We start from the raw sequence: 10,071 nt of genomic DNA on the forward strand, positions 1-10,071 counted from the left end.
AGTGGTGCAGTCCTGAACACCATAGATTAATAACATGTAGGGGTGGGGCCAAGATGGTGGAGCAGCATGGAAGTTCTTGACTTCTCTCATCCCTTAAAGGCAGCTAGACCAGCACTAAACCAATTTTCACACCTAGGAAATTTATCTGAGGATTAACACAACAATCTGCGTAACTTGAGCCATAGATCTTGGCTGATACACACTGTGTGGAGACATGAACTGGGGGAAAGAGAAGCCATGGAGGGTAGGGAGCTGCTTTTGTTGAGAGAGGACAGAGTAAGTGGGGAAAAGTGTGGCACGTCAGGAAAGTACAGAAAAAGCATTCCCCTGAAAGTAGCTGGAGAGAAAGAAAAAGAGTGGAAACAATCACAAGGGACTAAACAAGAAATCTGTTTCCCTAAACCACTGACCTGGAGAAAGGAAAGGTTTCAATTCCATTAGTACTCTATAAACAGGGGAGTGCAGAGTGTGAAATTCTGGAGCTCAATACCTGGCAGTGCTCTGGTGGGGAGAAAGATCGAATCTCCAGGAGTAGGCAGTGATGTCCAAGGGGTTCATGGGCCAAAAAGGGAGAAGCAGTTCCCCTGCTTGGAGGGCATTTGGTAGAGGAACATGGTCTCCCACAGGCAAAGGTCCCAGCAGACCCTGGAGAATAGCCACATTTTCTGGAATTGGAACAAAGATGATACAGTGCGGTGAAAACTGGTGCTAGCTATGTGTTGTGATTTGCCATAATCTCTGAACCTTTGCCATTGCATGATTGCATGAATTTATTCTGGGGTAAGCCAGTACCCGGCCACAATCTCAAAACCTCTGCCTCAGCAAGATCACATGAATGTTCTCTGGGGCAAGCCTGCATCTGACCATTGCTCAGTGAGACCCTCTCCCAGCGGGTTGGAGCAGGTCCAAGCCACAGGGTTCTCAGAAGTGAGGGGTTTGGAAACGCAGTCCCATCTGAGATAAAATTTGGGAGGGAGGTTCCTGGAAGGCTGACAGCTTGGATACAGACAGTGTAGAAGTGGGGAGTGGACAGAATCCTGAGACAAGGGATGGGTGCCTGTTTGTGGGTTGGTATGAGTGCAGAGTTCCTGTGCCAGAAACTAGGAGGCTGGGTGATGCTATTTTCACTTCTCACGTGCATGCACATACACGCTCACACTGATCTACCCCATTCTGTTTTCTGGTTCATTTATTTGTTGTTGTTTTTGCTTTTGTTTAAATTGTTTTGCTTTTTTTTCTTTTTCTCAGATACAGAAAGAGAAAATTTTGATTTTATTTTCCTTTTTTTAAAAAATATTTTAAATTTGGGGCACCTGGGTGGCTCAGTCAATTAAGCATCCAACTTCGGCTCAGGTCATGATCTCATAGTTCTTGAGTTCGACCCCCACATTGGGCTCTGGGCTGACAGCTCAGAGCCCAGAGCCTGCTTCAGATTCTGTGTCTCCCTCCCTCCCTGCACTGCTCACGCTCTGCCTCTGTCTCTCAAAAAAATGAATAAATGTTTTAAAATATATATATATTTTTCTGTTTACTATTTTTTGTATTTTTTTTATTCTATTTCACTTTCTTCATTTCATTACTTTTCTTCCTTTTCTTCTTTACTTTCCCTTTTATCTCTATTTTATCAAGCTTCTTTCAACAAGCAGACCAAAACACTCCTAGGATCTAGCTTTCTTTGTTTGATTTTTTGGGTTGTTTTCAATTTTTTTATTTTTTTAAATTTTATTTTATTAATTCTTTTTCTTCCTCCAAAATGACAAAACAAAGGAATTCACCCCAAAAGAAATAATGGGAAGAAATGACAGTCAGGGGCCTAATCAACACACATATAAGCAAGATCTGTGAACTAGAATTCAGAACTATAATAATACTAGCTGGGGTTGAAAAAAAGCACAGAACCCCTTTCTGCAGGCGTAAAAGAAGTAAAATCTAGTCAGGATGAAATTAAAAATTCTATAACCCAATGTAATCTTGAATAAATGCCAGTGATATAGAAGATGTAATTATGGAGAATAATGCAGTAAAAAAGAGGGAAACCAAGGCAAAAGAACATGATACAAAAATTAGAGAACTCAGTGACTTATTAAAAAGAAATAACATCCATATCATAGGAGTCCCAGAAGATGAAGAGAGAGAAGAAGAGGTAGAAGGTATATGTGAACAAATTATAGCAGAAAACTTTCCTAATCTAGGGAAAGACACAGACATCAAAATTCAAGAAGCATAGCGAACCCCCCCCAAAATTACCATCAACAAGGCATATCATAGTCAAATTCACAAAATACACAGATAAGGAAAGAATTATGAAAGTAAAAAGGGACAAAAGTCATTAACCTATAAGAGAAGACAGATCAGGTTTGCAGCAGACCTATCCACAGAAACTTTCTAAAGAAGGTAGAAAGGTCTGATACACAACTTAATCTTACAGCTAAAAGAGCTGGAATAAGAACAGCAAATAAAGCCCCAAACCAAGAGAAGACAGGAAATAATAAAGAATAGAGCAGAAATCAATGATATCAAAATAAATAAATAAATAAATAAATAAATAAATAAATACCCAGTAGAACAGATCAATGAAATCAGGAGCTCATTCTTTGAAAGAATTAACAAAACTGATAAAACCTAGCCAGATTGATCAAAAAGAGAAAGTACCCAAATAAATAAAATCATGAATGTAAGAGGAGAGATCACAACTAACACTACAGAAATACAAACAATAATAAGAGAACATTAAAAGCAATTATATACCAATAAATTGGGCAAACTATAAGAAATGGACTGATTCCTAGAAACATATACACTACCAAAACTTAAGCAGGCAGAAATGGAAAATTTCAAGAGATCCATAACCAGTAAAGAAATCAAATTCGTAACCAAATATCTGCCAAAATACAAGAGTCCAGGACTGGATGGCTTTCCAGGGGGAATTCTACCAAACATTGAAAGAAGAGTTAACATCTATGCTTTTGAAGCTGGTCCAAAAAATACAAATGGAAGGAAAACTTCTAAACTCATTCTACAAGGCCAGCATTACCTTGATTCCAAAACCAGACAAATACCCCACTAAAAAGGAGAACTACAGACCAATTTCCCTGATGAACATGGATGTAAAAATTATCAACATGATACTAAGCAACCAGGTCCAACAATAAATTAAAAGAATTATTCGCCATAATCACTTTATACCTGGGATGCCGGGCTGGTTCAATATCCACAAATTAATCAATGTGACACATCACATTAATAAAAGAAAGGATAAGGACCACATGATCTTCTCAATAGATGCAAAGAAAGCATCTGAAAAAATATAGCATCCTTTCTTGATAAAAAGCCTCAAGAAAGTAGGGATAGAAGGATCATACCTCAAGATAAAAAGCCAGATATGAAAGACTCACCACGAATATCATCCTCAATGGGGAAAAACTGAGAGCTTTTTCCTAAGGACAGGAACAAGGCAATAATGTCCACTCTCACCATTGTTATTCAATATAATGTTGGAAGTCCAAGCCTCAGCAATCAGATAACACAAAGAAGTAAAAGGCATCCAAATCAGCGAGAAAAAAAATCAAACTTTCACTCTTTGCAGACAACATGATACTCTATTGGGAAAACCCAAAAGATTCCACCAAAACACTGCTAGAACTGATCCATGAATTCAGCAAAGTCACAGAATATAAAATCAATGTACAGAAATTCGTTGCATTTCTATATAACAATCATGAAGCAGGAGTAAGAGAACTCAAGGAATCAATCCCAATTACAATTGCACTAAAACCCATAAAATGCCTAGGAATAAACCTAACCAAAGAGGTGAAAAATCTATACACTAAAAACTACAGAAAGCTTATGGAAGAAATTGAAGAAGATAACCCCCAAAATGGAAAAATACCCCATGCTCGTGTATTGAAAGAACAAATATTATTAAAATGTGGATTCTACCCAAAGCAAACTATATATCCAATGACATCCCTATTAAAATAATACCACCATTCTTCACAGAGCCAGAACAAACAATCCGAAAATTTGTATGGAACCAGAAAAAACTCTGAATAGCCAAAGCAATCCTGACAAAGAAAAGCAAAGCAAAGCTGAAGGCATCATAATTCTGGACTTCAAGATGTATTACAAAGTTGTAATCATCAAGACAGTATGGTACTGGTATAAAAACAAACACTAGAACAGAATAGAGAACCCAGAAATGGACCCACAAATGTATGGCCAACTAATCTTTGACAGGGAAGGAAATGATATCTAATGGAATAAAGACAGTCACTTCAGCAAATGGTAATGAGAAAACTGGACAGCAACATGTATAAAAATGAACCTAGATCATTTTCTTACACTGTACACAAAAGTAAACTCAAAATGGATGAGACCTGAATGTAAGATAGGAAGCTATCAAAATCCTAGAGGAGAAAGCAGGCAACAACCTCTTTGACCTCGGCTGCAGCAATTTCTTACTCAACACATCTCTGGAGGCAAGGGAAACAAAAGCTAAATGAACTACTGGGACCTCATCAAGATGAAAAGTTTCTGCACAGTGAATGAAACAATCAGCAAAACTAAAACACAAATGATGAAATGGGAGAAGATATTTGCAAATGATATATGAGATAAAGGGATAGTATCCAAAATCTATAAAGAACTTATCAAAATCAACACCTAAAAAACAAATAAGCCAGTGAAGAAATGGGCAAAAGACATGAATAGACACTTTGCCAAGATGTGGTATACATATACAATGGAATATTACTCGGCAATCAAAAGAATGAAATCTTGCCATTTGCAACAATGTGGATGTGTATTATGCTAAGCGAAATTAGTCAGAGAAAGACAAATATCATATGACTTCACTCATATGTGGAATTTACACACAAAACGGACGAATATAAGGGAAGGGAAGCAAAAGTAACATAAAAACAGGGAGGGAGACAAACCATAAGAGACTCTTGAATACAGAGAACAAACTCAGGGTTGCTGGGGAAGTTTTGGGTGGGGAGGATGGGCTAAATGGGAAAAGATCATTAAGGAGGACACTTATTGGGATTAGCGCTGGGTATTATATGTAGGGGATGATTCTCTGGATTCTACTTCTGAAATCATTATTGAACTACATGCTAGCTAACTTGGATTAGATAGATGATAGAAAAATTAGATAGATGATGGATAGATAGATAGTCAGATAATCTAATGAAGCCTTTATCTACCTTTGGCCAAAATGGTAAACAGAGAATAACACAATTACCCTGATAGCTGACAACTGGTAGCTTGCCTAGAAATTATACCAATCCATGGTGTTCCTGCTGAATTTAAATAACTTAACAGAATATCAACATCTGATGACATTACTCCATGGCTGTAACAGAACAAAACAAAATACAAGGACATCACACAAAAACAAAAATTACTATCTCTTTCTCTCTCCTGACCAAATACTTGGCCACTACATCTGTAACTATGACAATTCTAGCTCTACTTTTCCACTTTACCTACTAGATTAAAAATTATTAAAATACACATAGTAATTTGCCAACATTCCATAACAAATACTAATCCAGAACATAATCCCCTTTTATTTTCCTTCTCAAAAATCACCTAGGATAAACCAAAAAACAGTAAAGGCCCATGCTATCCTTTACTGACACAACCTACAATTCCACACTTGTCCCATCATCATTGCTACAGCAAGTTAATAAATCTACTTTGACTCTAGGTGTGTTCCTGATGGTCTTTAGACATTATGGTTTATTAAGCTCACACACAACAGGAGGGCTTAATTAGAAAGACTATGACTGCAGTACCTGGGTGGCTCAGTTGGTTAACCTTCTGACGGTTGATTTTACCTCAGGTCTTGATCTCAGTGTCATGAGTTCAAGCCCTGCATTGGGCTCCATGCTGGGCATAAACCTTACTTAAAACAAAAACAAAAAAAAAAAAAAAAAAAAAAAAAAACCAAAAAAAAGAAAAAGAGAAAGGCTATGACTATGACTATTCCAAACATTAGTTAGCCTGTATATTAAATGGAATTTTCATAGTTTGTTGATGTGAATGTAAATTGGTATGACCACTTTAGAAAATTCTTCAGCTATATCTACCTAAGCTAAATATATAACTATTCCATGTTCCAAGACTTCCATCCTAGGTTTATGGCCAAGAGATAAGGAAATGCATAGCCACTAAAAGATAAGCATGGAATGTTCATGGCTCTTCTATTCAAAATAGCACCAAACTGAAAGCAAGCCTAAAGTTTATCCCCCCAAAAAAGTAAAAAGGTAAATCACTTACTTACTACACAGCGATATGAACTAATTAATATTATACTTCATATGAATTAATCTCAAAAACATGTTGAGCAAATAAACCAGACACTAAATGTACATGCTGGATGAATTCCTTCATATATAAAGTTTAAAAAGAGATTCTAATACAGTTATAATTTAGAATATTGGTTATACCTAACATTTAGTTACTAGAAGCACAAAGGGGATTTAGGGAGATCTGGTAATCCTCTGCTTCCTGATCTGGATTACATGAATATATAATGCTTGTGGAAATTCATAAATCTGTATAGATGTCCACTTCTCTGTTTGCTAAAATTTTTGTTTTGTTTTGTTTTGGGGATTTGCAGAGTCATCTGAGGCTTTATTTGGGAAAAGACACTTGAATTGGCTTTTAGTAGGGGGTACTGGCAAGAGGGGGTACCCAGGGCCGCAGACTCCCTGCTAAGGGTAGGCTGAGGACCTGTGCTGAGCCTCAGGCATGTCTCCTGTTCTCCAAGGCTCCCCTGTATAGCTCCTGCCCACAAAGGCTCTATGGTAACCACAGGAGTAGGAGGCCAGGAGGGACCACAGATGTTGTTCACTTGGACAGAAGGACATTAGATGACTTGCACACCAGCTTCCCATGATAGGTCTCAATCTTCTTCACAATCATTGCCATGGAGAAGCTGACAGGGCTGAAAGAACTGGATCCCTCACCAGAGCTGAAGTTACACTGGAAGAAGCTGAGTTCATAATTGAGGCCAGGGCTTGTGAGGCCCCAGTAAGCCAAGCTCAGCCCACCTGAGTAGCCATTGGTGGTCTTAGTTTGGATACTCATGTTCTGCATACCAGACTCCAACCAGCTCTCCTTACCCTCCAGGAGCTTATTGTCAGTGGTGATCTCCATGTCCAAGGCCAGCTTGATGTTCATGAGCTCCCTCAGCCACCATGCCACGTCCTCCTTGGCTCACAGCAGGGTGTCCTCCAGCTTGGCCAGCTTGGCACTGGTGTCCTTAATGGCCAACTCCCTGCACTGCTAAGCATTAGCTGTGGCAGACCCCAGGGAAGCCCTCTGGCCTTTGAGTCTCTTGATCTCAGCCTAGAGTTGTCTAATGTTCTGTTTCATCTTGGAAACCTCCATCGTCTGTGATGGAAGTCATCCCTGTGCTTCCTAGCCAATATCTGCAGCTCTTCCCACTTAATCCAGTACATGGTCTCAGTCTTAGCCCAATTGCAGTTGGCAATTCCCTCATAGTAGGCCTTGACCTCAGAGATAATGCTGTCCAGGTCTAGGGAGAAGATGTTGTCCATGGACAGGACCACGGACATGTCTGAGATCTGGGACTGCAGATTAAAGATCTCCTCTACAGCTGCCTTAAGAAGCCAATCTTGTCAGTCAGCTCTTCCAGGCAAACTCCAGCTTCAACTTGTTCACATAAGCTTCCTCCAAATCCTTCTTGATAAGAACAAACTCATTCTCCATGTCTACACTCACTTTGATCTCCTCCTCCTATTCTTGAAGTCCTCCACCAGCCCCTGCACATTGCCAAGCTCCACCTCCGGCTTCAGCTTCTCCTGGCCCAGTGTGTTCAGCTGCCATGCAAGATTGTTGACATAGCTCTTGAACACATTGCCCATGTTGCTCCATGCTACCGTAGAAGGCTCCACCTCATCTCCAGAATTTTGTTCTGCTGCCCTAGGTGCTACATTTTATCAATGAAGGAGGCAAACTTGTTTTTGAGGGTCTTGATCTACTCCTTCTCCTGGGTGTGCACAGTCTGGATGCTGGGGCCCACTGCCAGCTTACAGGGGTTCAGCAGGCTTTGGTTCACTGAGAGAGATGTGACGCACCCCCACACCCCTGGCCACACCACAACCCCGACTACATTCATGCAGGTGACCAGACCACTCTGGAAGCTGCTGCTGCTGCCACCCACTCAGGGAAAGGCAGAGGAGGTGATGTGGGCAGCAGGCACACTCGTGTATGAACGGCTGCTGAAGGCCTAGGCTCTGGAGGTGGACATGTTGTAGGACTTCTGGGTCACCCTGATGCACATGGTGAAGGCTGGGGTGCAGGTGAGTAGGTTGAAACTGACAGAGCTTTGAGAACGAGCTGAGAAGCTGCTTTTAGGTAGGCTAAATTTTTTGAATTTACATGTTTTCATAAAAATGTAGAAGGCACCCCAAAACTGAACTCTCATTCTTGCATAAAGATTCTATTAAAAAGAAAACTACTTTAGATATAGTTACTGTATTATTCAGAGTCCCACCATGAAACACACAGCACATCAAAGGTTAGTTGAAACAAGTTTAAGGAAGAAACAGTCTGTAGAAGTGTAGGCAGAATTCAGTGCAGTATGCCATGGTGATGCACCCAGGAGCTAGCAAGAGTAGGAAACTCTTACGCCTCAATGAGGAAGGGGTAAGAGTTACCAGACACCAGTAAATACTGTAGTAGATGATGAGCACCTCAAAGGGAGCAGCCGCTGCTAAAACCTTACTCTGGCAGGGAAAGGAAAAAGGAAATAATTACTTTGAGCTTTCTTTTTCTTTCCACAATCAGCTCTCATGTTGCTAATCCAACCAGAACCTGAGTTAAAGGGATTTCAATAGGTACAATTTATAACAAGTAGTTTCCCAGAGTATAGAGCAGAGCAGAGGAGGGTAGAGAAAGAACCTGAAAGGGTAAATGGAGAAAACTAGCAGTTGTAGAGTCTATAGAGTAAGTATTTACAATGTACTTGTACTGGATACTGTCTGCCTTCATTATAAGGAAAACATATACTTTTCATCTTACTCCAACCTCTCTCATTTTTTTTCATCTTTCTTTCTATGAGGCTAATTGCTATTTGAATTGTATTTTCACTGCTTCATTTTTTGAAACACAGTATCTTTAAATTTTGATCAAAATAAAGTAGTATGATAAATCAGGAGAGCAGAAATTTCTCCCCAAATAGCAGAAATTGTGTATTTTTGTGGATCTCAAAAATATTGTTTCCTGTTTAATTTGTGTTACAAAACTTGTCCTTCTAGGCATTTTGACTTTCAACCCATAATCCAGAAAAATTAAATAAGCAAATACTTAGTTCAAACTAGTCACTGGTCAGGATAAGCATAAAGTAACAAGATAACTGAAGATTCATTTACAATTATTTATTCTTTGACTTGGAATAGAGAGTCTTTTACAAACAGCTCAATTTGTATTTTAGGCTTCCTTTAAAAAATATGTTTTACCTGTAATTCCCCTCCCCCAAAGAAAAGCATTTTTTAATGTTTAGCAATAATAAAGTATTAGCCATTTTTGCCCATCAGCTAAAAAGAATAATATACAACTAATTATGCTTGTATGAGTAAAAAAAGAAAATCCTGAAATTTGTTCTAAACATTGATATAAATAGTTAAAACTTGACATCTATAAAAACACTAAAGTTTATAATCTCTATGGGATATTTTTAAACTTTTTAAGACATAATTTTTATGTTTCTAAAATCTGATTATTGGCATATGCATAAAACAGTTTTAGAAAATCTAAATGATTATCACTAGCTAAATATTCCTTTTAAAAACTTGCCAAATAAGAACAGTTCAAAAATGTGATCACCCTAATCTAAATTCGAATCAAACATCTATAAAGGGAATTCAGGACTTTAAATTAAAACTATCTTCTGAATGTGTAAATCAAAGTTATGCTTATAAGTACTAATTAGATTGTATTTAATTAAATCTCAGTTATTCATAATAGAATTTTTAAATATCATTAAAATTATATGCCAGAAGTAATTACTGAAAAAAAAAATTTGGTTTAGACAAT

The 10,071-nt window shown here is 38.4% G+C and overlaps 1 pseudogene; it reads right to left on the bottom strand.

The window, feature by feature from the left end:
- Nucleotides 1-6,858: 6,858 nt before the first annotated feature.
- On the bottom strand, nt 6,859-8,326 carry LOC109269876 (keratin, type II cytoskeletal 8-like; annotated as a pseudogene).
- Between the last annotated feature and the right edge of the window lie 1,745 nt (nt 8,327-10,071).

This window comes from Panthera pardus, unplaced genomic scaffold (assembly GCF_024362965.1).
Source record: "Panthera pardus isolate Hobbes unplaced genomic scaffold, ASM2436296v1 HiC_scaffold_10, whole genome shotgun sequence".
NCBI classification, from domain to species: Eukaryota; Metazoa; Chordata; class Mammalia; order Carnivora; family Felidae; genus Panthera; species Panthera pardus.